Source organism: Somniosus microcephalus, chromosome 5 (assembly GCF_052327205.1).
Source record: "Somniosus microcephalus isolate GS21.2 chromosome 5, FLI_Smic_1.0, whole genome shotgun sequence".
In the NCBI taxonomy this organism is placed as follows: domain Eukaryota; kingdom Metazoa; phylum Chordata; class Chondrichthyes; order Squaliformes; family Somniosidae; genus Somniosus; species Somniosus microcephalus.
Window position 1 is genome coordinate 56,216,663 of NC_140991.1, and position 16,313 is coordinate 56,232,975.

Consider the following 16,313-nt stretch of genomic DNA (forward strand, 5'->3'; position numbering starts at 1 on the left):
CAGCATCAATAAGCAGAGCCAACGGTGAATAGTGAACTTCCATAGTCGCAGGCAGACTCTGCAGGGGGGCTTTGGATGACCCCAAATGACTGTAGATAATGATTACGCTCAGCCAGCAGGCTTCTTTGATGTGCAGACCCCAGGAAGTCTGAATGCCTGTTCTGACGCAGGCTGACCCTCTGGCCAGCAAGCTCCCGTTTTTCCACTGCTACCAGCACATGCTCCTGCTCTCTTGTACTCTGTGTTTCAATTGGTGCTCCCTCCAAGAATGATCTAAATTCCCCAGGGTGGGTGTAGCTTTACTGGCACTTGTGACAGCTGGTGTAAATCTTGCTGGGTGTCGTGAGGCGCTGAATTCTTATGCGCCACAGGCTGGGGACTCCGATAAAAAACAGAGAGGAACGCAGGTTAGTATATTGGATACAAAACACCCTTTCAAATAATATTTACATGGCACTATACTGTGTGTCATAGTGTTGTGCTTGAGTGTATGCCTATGTAAGAGAGTGAGTGAGTAAGGGGAAGAAAGTAAAACAGCATCAGGATAATACCATTCCTGAGCTTGGGAGAGGCAGGCCACCAGTTTCACAATCCCCAATACCCAGGATTTGGAGAGCGACCTCTTCAAAAGGATTTAAGGGCTTAATGCTTTGGGGCCTTCCTCCTTTGCGGGTTTGCTCCTTCATGTTATTTGCAGCCTTGTCCTGCAAGTAGAGAAGTTGGGAGTTTGAAGACCACGGACGGTGACAGACGAGCAACTACACTTGTGTGTGAGTAAATAAATATGCTTTCTGGAAATACCTTTGCAGGTGTGAGCATGACAATAGTTTCAGTTCTAAATCGCAGTGTATGGACATGCACACGAAGCTATACAAGAACTGTAAGGTTGTCTGAGTGTTTTGCATGTGGTTTCTGTCAAGATGTAGCAGGTTGAAAGCAAAAAATTTGTTACCAAATAGACGGGCAAGGTATACAGGTATCGTAAAAAGTTGGCATAGCAGAAAATAACCTCACCATGGCAGATATTGTGAGGTTGCAAACTTCTCCTTCATCTGCTCCCAGGTCCTCTGAATATTTGATGCCATATTTACCCTTTCTGCCACCTCCTCACACAAAGTCTGGATCGGTCTCCATGGAGATGGTGCCCCACAGTTAGAAACAGGCCAACTATCCTGCTGCCCACTTCATGAAGCAATGGGTCTATCGCTGCATCAGTGAATAGCCATTGCACCATTGCTTCACTACAAAAGATTTGCTGTCTCTACATTTCTTTCTGCTTCTGATCTCAAATCTGTTTAAATCTCCATCAATTGCAGTTTAACTCCAGGCCAGTGTGAAGCTGCATTCTAAAAGTTTATATAGAATGGACACTCCCACCCATGCTCTCCTAACATTAAAATTCAGTGGCCCGGGTAATGGAGCCTTGTGTGTGCAACAGATAGAGAGCTCTTTTGCGGCTGCCCTTACTGTGACCCGAGTGGATGAGCTGCCACCAATATAACTCCAGTCTGCCAGCCACGTATCACAGTTCACGGACACTAGTCTCAGACCAGTAACTGCAATGTGACTACAGCCATACTGCGATGCCAGTTTAGAATAATGCAAGAGGACCTCGGATAAATACCAATAAATTATCTACTTTGTGATGTCTTTTTCGGTAGCTTTGCGGCATACATTCCTGGCTGAGTGGATGGGTCGGGGAGTGACGGGGTGGGGTCTACTCACAGGCTTCTGCCAATGCTACTTTCTAACAGGCTCCTAGGAAGTAGATGAGAGAGGTCTGCGTTTACTTTTTCTCCCCCCTTACTTATCCTCCTTTGCTGTAATCTCATCTCAGATGCTGCCTGACCTGCTGAGTATTTCCAGCATTTTCTGTTTCTATTTCAGATTTCCATCATCCGCAGTATTTTGCTTTTGTATTTGCTGTAATCTAACCTCTGCTCGGTGTCTCCTTCCTGACAATAGGCCTGAGATCAGGAATTTGTCAGATGAGGAACCAGACACCAATCTACATCCTACTGCTGTGTGACACACCTCATTGGAGCGGGAATGCACCAGGCCACTGCTACCAATAAGATAAAAAGCTGGGACAGTCTCAGCATTCTGCTTTATTTCAGATTCCAGTAAGAGGCACAGATGCAGCAGATGACTTTATTTGTCATTTCTCATGTATAGTATTGTGGCAAAGCCACCAAGAGACTCTTGCAGTAATGTATATAATTGCCTTTAACAGGGGCTTGTTACCTTTAAGTGTTTGCTCTGCATAAACAGCGCGGGTTCGGTAAAATGGCGATCCAGCGCGATGACGTCATCACGCAGGTCACGTGACGTTCCCAACGGCGGGAAATGTGATGACGTCATGACATCAGAGGGGAGAGGCGTTCCCCCTCAGTCCTCGTGGAACCAGTTGGTGTACAGACCTGTATAGAGTTTCTCCTGCGTTTTTGTTTGTAACTTTTACTAGTGCATTAAACCACGTTTGGTTAACTGTTAGTTTCAGTCTCAGTACTTTCGTTAGGAGTTCAAGCACTCCTACAGTATGTTGTTTTATCCTGACATCCATAAGCTGATAGGCATACCATTATATTAGCAAGAAGATAAAAAGAATTATACAATGCTTCAACGTCTGCCTCATTACCTGATAAAATTACTGAAACTGAATCAGTTCATGTTTGCCTAACATATGAGACTAAAGCATCCTGCTTCACATCATCGAAGAGCAGTTTCTAGGGGAAAGGGCAGGACGATGGAACTAAGTGGATAGTTCCTTCAGAAAGCTGGCACAATCACAATGGACAACTGGCCTCCTTCTACGGAGCAGATTTTCCTGCCTGGGTGTATTGGACTGCCTGGGTGCAGTTTATAGAAAAACATTGGTTGTGGAGGATTGCACAATCCATTAGGGAACCTGCCCAATTTCCATTCATTCAATTAAATGGACAGATAAATGTGTGGGCTTCTTCTCCTGCCCGATTTTGTTACCTCTAGGCTTGACTATTCCAACACACTCCTGCCCGTGTCCTAACTCGCTCCAAGTCCCTTTCACCCAACACTCCTGTGCTCGCTGACCTACATTGGCTCCTGGTTGAGCAACGCATTGATTTTAAAATTCTCATACTTGTTTTCAAATCCCTCCATGGCCTCGCTCCTCCCTATCTCTGTAATCTCCTCCAGCCCCACAACCCACCGAGATATCTGTGCTCCTCCAATTCTGGCATCTTGAGCAGCCCCGATTTTAATCGCTCCTCCATTGGTGGCCGTGCCTTCAGCTGCCAAGGCCCCAGGCTCTGGAATTCCCTCTCTAAACCTCTCCACCTCTCTACCTCTCCCTCCTCCTTTAAGCCGCTCCTTAAAACCTACCTCTTTGACCAAGCTTTTGGTCATCTTCCCTAATATCTCCTTATGTGGCTCGGTGTCAAATTTTGTTTGATAACGCTCCTGTGAAGGGCGTTGGGACATTTTACTACATTAAAGGTGCTATATAAGTACAAGTTGTTGTTGTTGATTTTCCTGTATTCGCTGTTTCCAGGTGATCCAATATACCCAAGCTCAGGAACAGGAAAGGTTGTCCCTCTCATTCTATGGGTCCACTTCCTAGGAAACATATAAACTAGTGAACAAAAAATGAAGGAGGGAGAAGAAGCAAACAAATTGCTTACCTAGGGATTGGTGCAAGGCATTTGCTCCTCTTCCACTGTGATGGCAGTTTTCACTTCATCAGCAACTTAAAATAATATCTCAGTATCCATAGTAACACTATTATTATAATGATGATGGTGGTGTTGCTATAGATACTAAACATTCAGCATAGAGCTCACAAGTAAAGCCAGCTAATAATGAAATACACATAATTTCACCCAACTGCATGTACTTTGATGCCCTGTATACATTCACTGCAGTTGTGAAGATTCAAAGCAGCAGCAATTTGAACTGTGGCTTCTAATTATATGCTTTTCCTAATGCCACATATGGTTGCTTATGTTTATATCTTCATGCCAAGGAGTAAAGAGCTGTAGTACACCTCTACTGAGAACAACCTAGTCCTTACTCAGTCTCAATGAGCTCATTCACACTTTGACACACCCCATGTGATTCTTGATATCCATGTTGTTCTGCAGAGCTCTGAGAGTTTCTCAACAAGTACAGCAGCTGTTGAAAAGCTATAAAGGCTTTCCAAATATTTCGAGGTAGACAATGAAAACACCTGAAGAGCATCTTAAGTTTATTTAATAACAACATAATAATAAGAACATAAGATCATAAGAAATAGGAGCAGGAATAGGCCACTTGGCCCCTCGAGCCTGCTCCGCCATTCAATAAGATCATGGCTGATCTTGGGCTCAAAGCCACTTCCCCGCCTGCTCCCCATAACCCTTCACTCCTTTATTTTGCAAAAATCTGTCTATCTCCACCTTAAATGTATTTAATGACCCAGCCTCCACAGCTCTCTGGGGCAGAGAATTCCACAGATTTACGACCCTCTGAGAAAAGAAATTCCTCCTCATCTCAGTTCTAAAAGGGCGACCCTTTATTCTAAAACTGTGCCCCTGAGTTCTAGATTCCCCCACGAGGGGCAACATCCTCTCTGCATCTACCTTGTCGAGTCCCCCCAGTATGTTTCAATAAGATCACCTCTCATTCTTCTAAATTCCAATCAGTATAGGCCCAGCCTGCTCAACCTTTCCTCATAAGTCAACCCCCTCATCTCTGGGATTAACCTAGTGAATCGTCTCTGAACTGCCTCCAATGCAAGTATATCCTTCCTTAAATAAGGAGACCAAAACTGTACGCAGTACTCAAGGTGTGGTCTCACCAATACCTTGTACAGTTGTAGCAGGACTTCCCTGTTTTTATACTCCAACCCCTTTGAAATAAAGGCCAACATTCCATTTGCCTTTTTGATTACATTTGATGGCAAACATTCAAAGACCGCATGGATGAACTACAGAATTTGTTCATCCCTGTTTGGCATAAAAATAAAACAAAAAAGGTGACTCAACCGTGGCTAATAAGGGAAATTAGGGATAGCATAAGATCCAAGGAGAGGACATATAACTTGGCCAGAAAAAGCAGAAAACCTGAGGATTGGGAGCAGTTTAGGATTCAGCAAAGGAGGACAAAGGGATTAATTAAGAGGGGGGAAATAGATTATGAGAGTAAGTTTTCAGGGAACATAAAAACTGACTGTAAAAGCTTCTATAGATATGTGAAGAAAAAAAGATTGGTGAAGTCAAGCGTAGGTCCCTTGCAGTCAGATTCAGGGAAATTTATAATGGGGAACAAAGAAATGGCAGACCAATTAAATACATACATTGGTTTTGTCTTCACAAAGGAGGACACAAATAATCTCCCAGAGATGTCGGGGAACATAGGGTCTAATGAGAGGGAGGAATTGAATGAAATCAGTATTTGTAGGGAAAAGGTGTTAGGGAAATTGATGGGATTGAAGGCCGATAAATCCCCAGGGCCTGATAATCTACATCCCAGGGTACTTAAGGAAGTGGCCCTAGAAATAGTAGATGCATTGCTGGTCATCTTCCAAAATTCTATAGACTCTGGAACAGTTCCCATGGATTGGAGGATAGCTAATGTAACCACACTATTTAAAAAAGGTGGTAGAGAGAAAACGGGAAGAGACCGGTAAGCCTGACATCGGTAGTGGGGAAAATGCTTGAGTCCATTATAAAAGATGTAATAACAGAGCCCTTGGAAAACAATGACAGGATCGGACAAAGTCAACATGGATTTACAAAAGGTAAATCATGCTTGACTAATCTACTGGAATTTTTTGAGGATGTAACTGGTAGAATAGATAAGGGAGAACCAGTGGATGTGGTGTATTTGGACTTTCAGAAGGCTTTCAATAAGGTCCCGCATAAGAGATTAGCGTGCAAAGTTAAAGTACATGTGATTGGGGGTAAGATACTGTCTTGGATAGAGAACTGGCTGGCAGACAGGAAGCAAAGAGTTGGAATAAACGGGTCTTTTTCTGAGTGGCAGGCAGTGACTAGTGGGGTACCGCAGGGATTGGCCCTTGGACCCCAGCTATTCACAATATATATAAATGATCTAGACAAGGGAACTAGATGTAATATCTCCAAGTTTGCAGACGACACAAAGCTGGGTGGGCGTGTGTGCTGTGAGGAGGATGCAGAGAAACTCCAGTATGATTTGGACAGGTTGGGTGATTGGGCAGATGCATGGTAGATGCAATATAATGTGGATAAATGTGAGGTTATCCACTTTGGTGGCAAAAACAGGAAGACAGATTATTATCTGAATGGCAATAGATTGGGAAAAGGGGAAGTGCAACGAGACCTGGGTGTCCTTGTGCACCAGTCGCTGAAGGTAAGCATGCAGGTGCAGCAGGCAGTGAAGAAAGCAAATGGCATGTTGGCCTTCATAGCGAGAGGATTCAAGTACAGGAGCAAGAATGTCTTGCTCCAGTTGTACAGGGCCTTGGTGAGACCACACCTTGAGTATTGTGTGCAGTTTTGGTCACCTTATCAGAGGAAGAATGTTCTTGCCATGGAGAGAGTGCAGCGAAGATTCACCAGACTGATACCTGGGATGGCAGGAATGACGTATGAGGAGAGATTGGGTCGATTAGGCTTATATTCGCTAGAGTTTAGAAGAATGAGAGGGGATCTGATTGAAACGTATAAAATTCTAACAGGATTAGACAGACTAGATGCAGGAAGGATGTTCCCGATGGCGGGGGAGTCCAGAACCAGGGGTCACAGTCTAAGGATAAGGGGTAAGCCACTTAGGACTGAGATGAGGAGGAATTTCTTCACCCAGAGAGTGGTGAACCTGTGGAATTCTTTACCACACAAAGCAGTTGAGGCCAATTCATTAAATATATTCAAGAAGGAGTTAGATATATTTCTTAAGGCTAAAGGGATCAAGGGATATGGGGAGAAAGCAGGGACAGGGTACTGAATTTGGATGATCAGCCATGATCTCATTAAATGGTGGAACAGGCTCGAGTGGCCGAATGGCCTTCTCCTGCTCCTATCTTCTATGTTTCTATTTTTACTTGCTGTACCTGCATGCTTTTTGTGTTTCATGCACAAGGACCCCCAGGTCCCTCTGAACTGTAGCATTTTGTAATCTCTCTCCATTTAAATAATAATTTGCTTTTTTATTTTTCCTGCCAAAGTGTGTAACCTTGCACTTTCCCACATTATACTCCATCTGACAAATGTTTGCCCACTCACTCAGCCTGTCTATATCCCTTTGCAGATTGTTTGAGTCCTCTGCACAACTTGTTTTCCCACCCATCTTTGTATCATCCGCAAACTTGGCTACATTACACTAATAATAATAAGTAAATGGCATGAATTAATGAATTAAGTCTTTGGTACTGCAGCCATCCTGTATGAAATTTAATCTCTTCCTGTTCAGTTTGGGTAGGTTCTGCTAGCTGTCTTGTACACCTCCATTTTGTATTCAAATGCAGCAAAAAGGTAAAACAGGTTTGATCTGGCAATATCCATATTAACAATAAACAGTGCCCAGATCTGTCTCCCTTTTTGACCTGTTTCTTCTGGAGAAAGATACTATGATTGGGTACTATGATTAGCAACTGCATTTCTTAACATGTATGATCACCATATGATCCACTGTAGTGTGATAGTTAGTCATGATAGTAGATACATCCATTCCCCAATCACAATGATGCATCTCTTTCCTCATTGTCCCATCATCAGTTAATAGTCCAATCAATGTAAACCTTTTATGCTTGCTTGCCAATCATTCTTCTAAACATCCATAATCCAGTGATTATTCATAGGTATCACTATTGGAACTTGCAATGCAAGATGAAAAATGTACTTCTGTGTTCTAATATAAATGTTGTACGTTACAAGTTATTATACATTGCATGGGACTAATGGGCGAAATCCTGTTACCTTATATGTACAGTAACACGGTTTCCCTCAGAACAATATGATCAATTAGATATTGGCCAACAGTCGACCAGTATTTTGACAGGCACGATCAATCAAATGATTGCAAACAATATCAAGCTAATCTTATTGTAGATCCCTATGGAAACTAAACTGATTGACACAATGACTGATAGCATTTGGTCTGGATGTGAATATTCCTGCCTGCCAAAGACACACTGACTGCTTTAGCAGCATATTGTGTGTTCTGAATACAACTCTAAGTTCACTCTAGTGCTCAGTTATATTTGAAGTTTCTTTATATTATCATTTAATTGAATTTGTAACCCTTCCCTCCCGAAAAGTGGCTAATCATGAATTACAATTGAGAACAATGGAGATTCCTGACATTTCTTCTGGAAAAGGATGAAGTAGTTTTGTTAACTCCTTTATTGAGCTACATCTGTATTAAGTGAGGTGTTTGTCGGCTACGGCAATAGTACTCCTAATCAGAAGTGTACAGCTTTAATTTCCCCCTAGCTAATATTCACAGCCAGGGGTAGAAATTGGCATGCATTACGGGGAGTGCTACCTCTGACTCCAGAGTCCGAGCGATCGCCAGGCACATCAGGCCTCCATGGGCAGCTCGCCCCATGAGAAAAAACAGTCAGCTCAACCCGAAGATGTAGACGAGGCCTGAGGCCCAGTTTTGGCCTCGGGCCTCTCCGTTTGGGCGTGCGCTGCTCATGTGGCAAAATTGGACCCAGGCTAGGAATGGAGATTTGCGGGTAGGTGTGGTAGGGATTGAGGAGGTTACAGAGAGAGGGAGGGGTTAGGCCATGAAGGGATTTAAATATGAGGATGATCATTTTAAACCTGAGGTGTCGGGGGATCGGGGCCAATGTAGGTCGATGAGGCACAAATTTAAAATAATCACAAAAAGAATTAGTTAGCAATTCTTTACACAGATGGTGGTTAGTTTTGAAATTTCTACCACAGTTATGTTGAGTCTATACATGTTTAGATAATTACTTGCCAAAGTGGAATTTGAAAGTGTATGAAGAGCAAGCAAGGAGAGTGTGATTAAGTGGCTCATGTGGAGAAAAGCACCAGTACAGATTTAATGGGAGAAATGGTCTGTTTCTGTGCTGTATCGTGCTTTAATTCTTGTTTCATATTTATGGTTTTATTTCTATTCTGTGCCATACATTTCTAAACTTGTTTTCACCTAGATAAGGCAATGTTTTAATCATATGACTACAACCCTTTATCTCTCTGCTACTGCACCTACAGATCAGCAAATTTCCTTGATATGAGAATGATTATCGCTCGGGTCTCTTCAAAGTACTACAAAGCTCCGGGAAATTGGACCTCTACTCGTATGCCATGCCAACAATTGGCCATGAGAACAGGCTCGCTGATCACGATATCAATAGTCCCCCTTTCTGCAGTGATGTAAAATCTGGTGTAAAACCCATAGGCTTGATGGATTTTTCTTAGTGGCTGTGTGCCAGAGTCTACAGAGTTCAACTGAGTCACCTTGTCCGTTTATCAGTCATCAACGCTCATTGAAAACAAACAATCGATTTGTTATATTCACTCCAAGTACAATAAAACTTCCATTAACTAAATTCAGGAAAATAGCCACACCTGTCATTTTGTGTCAAATTTACAGAAACAAATCCCCTCAAAAAATATTGAATATATTATGGAATCCCCAGCTGTTTCCAGTTATTGGTGTTCCAGTGTTTTGCCTGCATTTAACAATTTAAGGCTGTCATTTCCATCGAGATAATAACGCTATTATTCAGCTGTTGATGCTCATTGCTATTTTTGCATCTTACAGTCATTTCAACAGCTGGCAATGCCTGCAGTAGAAATCTGTAAAGATCATCTGTGCCCTGTCAGTCTGCAATAATAATTCCATCAGACGAAGAAATCACTAGCAGCAGCATAAGGAAATTAGAATGCTTCCCTCGCATCCCTATATTTAGGAGCTGAAATCCTGAGATTGATTGGCTCTCTTGTCTACCATCCACAAATGGGATGAGTGAATGGATTTCACCAGTTCTTAGACCCCCTCCGGAAATCACCTTATGCAGCATCTTGCCTCAGTTGGTAGCACTCTTGCACCTGGGTCAAAAAGTTGTGGGTTTGATTCAGCAGAACTTGAGTGCCTAATCTCAGTTGTATTGATGTAATGCTACATTGTTGAAAATGCTATCCTTCAGATGAAATACTTTAAGCGTCAGCCCTGGCTGCCTCTTTGAGTGGCTGTTAAAGATCCTGGCTTAGATTTTCCAATCAGAACGCTAACGGTAACCCAGTTAAAAATACCGATGGCATTACGATTGTAAAATCTGGTCTCCTGTGTCACTATTTAAAGAAGAGCATGGAGTCGTCCTGCTGCCTTGGCCAAAACTTGTCCCTCGAGCAATCATAGAATCTTACAGCACAAAAAAGAGGCCATTCGACCTGTCGTGCCTGAGCTGGGCCTGTGAAAAAGCTGTCCAATTTAGTCCCACACCCCATAACCCTGCAAATTTAGTCCTCTTCAAGTACATGTCCAATCTGATTCCACCACCCTTTCAGGTAGCGCGTTCCAGATCTTAACAACCCTCTGTGTGGAAAAAAATTCTTCTCATTCTCCCTCTAGTTCTTTTGCCAATTATATTAAATCTGTGACCTCTGGTTACTGACCCACTTGCCAGAGGAAACAGTTTCTCCCTGCTTGCTTTATCAAAACCCCTCATAATTTTGAATACCTCTATTAGGCCTCCCCTTAACCTCTCTGCTCTAAGGAGCACAATCCCAGTTTCTCCAATCTCTCCTCATAACTAAAGCCCCCCATCCCTGGTATCATCTTGGTAAACCTCCTTTGTGCCCTCTCCAAGGCCTTGACATCCTTCCTAAAGTGTTGTGCCCAGAATTGTACACAGTACTCCACCTGAGGCCTGACCAGTGATTTGTAACGGTTTAGCATGACTTCTTTGTTTTTGTATTCAATGCCCCTATGTACAAAGCCAAGTATCCCATATGTTTTTTAACTGCCTTATCAACTTGCCCTGCCACCTTCAAAGATTTGTGTATTTGCACTCCTAGGTCCCTCTGCTCATGTAACCCCCTCAAAATAGTACCATTTAGATTATACAGCCTTTCCATATTGTTCCTCCCAAAGTGCTTACTTATTCACATTAAATTGTATCTGCTATACGACTGCCCAATACCACCAACAAGCAGGTTAGTTAGTCCTTTGTCTCATTACTGTCTATGGGATCTTGCTGGCCCAGTATGACTGCCCTATTTGCTTACATAACTACGTCACTACACTTAAAAAAAAAAAAATCATTGTGTGAAGCACCTCGAGATATTCTGAAGACACAATAAGGCACTGGATAAATGCAAGGTCTTTTTTTCTAGTATTTGGACTGCATATTGCTGAGGAACATGCAATATTTGGGAGCTGGATTAGGATCCTCAGAGCATTAAGGATGCTCTGCGGAAATCCCCCCACCCCCAGCCCCCAACCATCTGTGGCAGATGCTCCAAGTCATTGCTGCACATGTATCAGTGAAGATTTCAACTCACTGGTATTTTTAACGAAATCATAAACTAATTCTATCAGAATAACCCAAGCAATTCTTATCTCAATATTGTTTAATGAAAATTTGGAGCAATAAAGATAACTAGGTAGGAGTTAAATGATACTTAGGATTGGATGGGTGTACGTACTTATGAATAGATGGGGTGTATTTTGCTTTGGTTCCACTGCTGACTCCTTTTCAATTTTGAAATATCCTTTGTTGTAATTTTTCAGATCCTAACCTCACTTTCAGTTACATGGGTCTTTTCTGCCCACGGTCAGATGCAAATAAACATGACCAAACCAAATAAAGGCAAAGTTTAGATGACCCTTTTTCTTTCCCGTATCCACAAACCTGTTAAAACAAGATTGTGTGTGTGTGTAATCAAGGCTCCAGCACCCACCTCACCTGTTGTAATGAATGATACGGGAAATTTTGTGTCTGCAAGAACAGCGGCCCTCACTGGTAAATGTTCCAATCTGCTCTATCAACTGTGGAGAGTGAACTCCATCGCTGAGCTGTATGCACAGGAAACTGAAGCCCCGATTTTAATGTCAGGCGGCAGGAGGCTACCGCCGGAACTGAAGGAACAGTCCCCAGCACGCGGATAACTTGCGGGGAAGGGTTTTCAAGAAGGACTCCCATGGGCATCCTTCCCGCCTGCTAAGAAGAGCAGGTTAAAATCAAAGACTATGGCAGGCAAGCCCCTCGGGCAGTTTTAACTGAGGTTTCCGCTGGACGGAAGGGTTAAAATTGCCCCGTGACTGTCAGATATTTAGCAAATGTGATGAACAGTCCAATGTTAATGAGAAATGTATTAGTCATGAGCTTCACATTAATCCCCTGATACTTTCAAATCCCATTGGACCATGCATGTTACTAGACGTGATGATATGGTCCTCTTCCCTTCTCATAGGGGTACAGTAGCATAGTGGTTATGTTACTGGACTAGTAATCCAGGGGCTTGGACTAATAACCTGAAGACATGGGGCTGGATTTTGCCAATGGGGAGCTTTTGGAGGCGGGACTTCCACTTGTCAGGTCGATGTCCCGCCTCCATCAACTTCTGGCCAACCCACGCTATTTTCCCTTGATTGACCTTGTTAAGCCCACCCAGCAGGCTTAGCAGGCCAATTAAGGGAAGGCCGGTTACAAAGAACGTCAACATATGATGTTTCATCTGTCAAATTGCCATCGTTTGACAGCTCTGTGAAGCTGTTAAACAGTGACATTCTCTGTAGTTTGATGAGTTCTCAATTCAAGACTCATCAAACCTCTTTCTTTTGCAGAAATTAGATGGTTGTTGCATTGGAGAATGCAGCAGCCATCTGTAATCTCTGCCGCGGAGATGTGAGACTCTCCACATCCCCAACTCTTGAAGCCTGCAGGAAGAAACAAAGGTAAGTAAACTTTTTCTATCACTTTCCACTTACCTCACATACTCACCTTTCCACGCTTGCACCCATCACTTACCTTCACAGCGCACTTTTGCACCCCTCCGACCCCCGCAGACCCACTACTCACCTCGGTGACCCTGGCAGGGTTCAGAGCCTTTGGGAAGCCCACACTTGTGTGGGTAAAATGGGGCTAATCCTCTTATCTGCCTGTTAACTACTTGTTAACAGGCAGTTAAGTGGCACTAATCCCCTTCCTGTCTCCAAGGAGACGGGACCTGGTGCGGGTCGGCTACCCACCTCCTGGCAAGATGGCACGGAGGCGGGTTGGGCACCCGCCCCCAGATTCTGCCATTTTCCCGGCAGTCCCGCCTCCATACCCGCCTCTCCAGGACTGGCAAAATCGCACCCATGAATTCAAATCCCACCATGGCAGCTGGGGAATTTAAATTCAGTTAATTAAATAAATCTGGAATAAAAAGCTAGTACCATGAAACTACTGGATTGTCGTAAAAACCCATCTGGTTCACTAATGTCCATTAGGGAAAGAAATCTGCTGTCCTTACCCGGTCTGGCCTACACGTGACAGCAATGTGGTTGACTCTTAAGTGCCCTCATGAAATGGCCTAGCAAGCCTCAAGGGCAATTAGGGATGGGCAATAAATGCTGGCCTTGCCAACGATGCCCACAGCCCATGAATTAATTTAAAAAATCACTCAGACACAGTCTTATATCGTAATCTTTGATTATTAATCAGTTGATAATATCTCTGCTGAATACATTTTATAATGCTATTAGGACAGATGAGAGAGGTTTTCAGGAGCATTTTAAAGGAGGGAGAGGTAAAGAGGCAGAGAGGTTTAGGGTGGGAATTCCAGAGCTTCGGGCCTAGGCACGGCCGCCAATGGAGGAGTCCAGAATTGGAGGAATGCCGAGTTCTTAGCGGATTGTAGGGTTGGAAGAGGTTACAGAACTAGGGAAAAGTAAGGCCATGGAAAGATTTGAGTTAAGGGGGAATTCTCTAACCTTATACTGCTGTTGGGTACTTTGCCCACCAGAAATGCTGATCCGGCAGTTGGGTGCACTGTATGTGATTTTACAATCACCAATTTAATATAGTTGGAAAATCATGTGTAACAGCGCGCCTAAATTTCCACTATGCACTTCTGGTGGTTGACACTCCCTGACAGAAGTGCTACGTCAGAAAATGACCCCTTTAATGTTCAGTGTCTTCTTTCATTCTTTGTATGTTTTTCTTTGCTTATTAATATGTGACTAGGCAATTATTTTTCCCTATTCTATTATCCTCCAGATTTTATTCCTTGCACTACCCCAGACACAAATGCCTGGTACTGATAACAAGCAGAACCTTTAGGTTCTCCCAGCTGAGTTTTAAAGGTCTGTGGAATGTCTTGAGGGGAAGACGGTTTTTGTATTAACTACTGATTTGGATTGTGCTCACACTGCTTTCTCTTTCTCTTCTCACTCTGTATCATCCTACTCCTTATCCTTTAACTGTGCAATACAGCTGCCCACCTCTCCTATAGCTGCAGTTTAGGGCTTGCGCAGGTGTGATCGGAATCACATATAAGATTTGAAAAACTTTATTACAAATTTCCCAGGAAACAAGCCTGTACAAATCTGCCACTTGTAAAGATTTTAAAAAGGAGAACTTCTTAATAAAAACTAGGACAAATTGAATATCCAGGGGACTGTGGGATAATTTATTCCATGCCTAAATGCTGTTTGGATTAAACGCCAAAAAAAAATTGTTATGATTTAGACCTAAGACCGCTTTTCTGATATACAAATATGGTACTGTTTTCCAGAAGGAAGCTCGAGGCATATATCGGATCTAACCAAGGAATTCCTTCCTAATTGGAAGCTAAGGGCTGTATTAATGAATCTTGCTATGTGTGAAGCTTTTTTAATTCACTTACATACAACTTCGAGCATATAAATGTTTATTAATGCCACCCGAGGAATGTGGGATATGCTAATTTTTTTAATGTAGGATAAAGCCTTGAAGGACTACAGTAACATATGTACGCCACAATAAATGTAGAAAAGTGAGTAATGCTTGGAAAAGTACCTCATAAACAAAATGTTAATGCAGTAAATTTTGACAATAATGTTTTAAAAGTTGTTCAAGTGTGTTAAGAATAGAAAGCTAGTGGAAATTTAATTTAAAATAGTATATTTATAATTTTTGTATATAATAAATCTGATCAGACCGTGGGAATTTGTGAAAAACACGGGATACAAAGGTGGTTGCTTGGTGTGGCGAACTGTCACAAAGCAACATGGAGCGGAGGGTGACAGAATCAATCTCATATTCCCCTGAATTTGCGGTTTCAAACATATTGCTGGAAAGGAGTCCGGACATCTCTGTGCAAAGGGAAAGTAAAATCAGAAAGTGATTTGTCCCCAAGCTGTTCTGTCGTATACTTTTGTTTTTGGCTAAGAGTGCCAATGCTGGAGTCTTGGAATTGGTGTTTGGCCTGGTGAAACCCAATTTTAACTCCACAACCACCCCCCCAACCCCCACCCCTGCTGAGCGGAAACTAGGCTGGTGGGGGGTGGAGTTATAATGACGGCAGAGACTTGCCACTCTGATCCCTCTGCCCTTCCCGCCATGTCCCGATGTTAGCCTGCTTGGGGTGTCCTTCTTTAAAACATGCAGATTGGGATCCGGTGATGTAATGGAGGCCTTGGAGATCGGGCAGGAAAGTGGAGTTGCGGTCGATGATCAGCCATGATCTTATTGAATGGCGGTGCAGGCTCGAGGGGCCATATGGCCTACTGCTGCTTTTGTTTCTTATGTTTCCCTTGCCCTTGGGTCACCTCGCCTTCCCGCGAGCGCGTCCAGAGCCTCCACCCCACCCCCGCCACCACTCCACCAATTAACAGAGTGCTGGGGACTGATCCCATGGGTCCCCGGCTGCAGCTTCCTGCCACCTGATTCCTGCTCCCACCCGCCGGCAGGTAGTGGATCTGGCCGGATTCGGGCGGGTCACCGAGAATATGTAAATATCTGTTAAGATCGGCCAGGCCTCCACCTCCCCAGACTCCCCGGGTGTGCTGCCGGCTTCGGGGCTCATGCACACCGTACTCACCGTCCTTCCCGGTCCCCCTGAAAATTAAAGGAAGCAGATAAATCCTGTAAAAATAAATAAGTACAAGATACACAGCGGGGCTGGTAACGTACAGGTGATTTGGGGAGAAATTTTCTCCAAAGTCGTGTTTGTAGAAAGAAAGAGAAATTCAGATACTTTAAGAATAAAAGGAAAGAATCAACCTAGCCGTAGGAACCCCAGAGAAGGTGAAATGTGACCGAAAGGTTGCAAATGGAACCTCAGTTCAGGAGAATCTCTCAGTGGCAATATCTCATCAGAAAACAGAAGATTTGTCTTCAGCTGATATGTGAGGCCCAGGACCAAGCTGTG

At 43.4% G+C, this 16,313-nt stretch overlaps 1 long non-coding RNA gene across 2 annotated transcripts in view; it reads left to right on the plus strand.

Annotated features, from left to right (window-relative positions):
- The first annotated feature begins 287 nt into the window (after positions 1-287).
- The window catches only part of LOC147117046 (uncharacterized), a 32,138-nt gene continuing 16,112 nt past the window's right edge, over positions 288-16,313 (plus strand). For both annotated transcript variants that reach the window (XR_015078349.1, XR_015078350.1), the window contains exon 1: positions 288-407. This is a non-coding gene — a long non-coding RNA (uncharacterized LOC147117046). The remainder of the gene's footprint in view (positions 408-16,313) is intronic.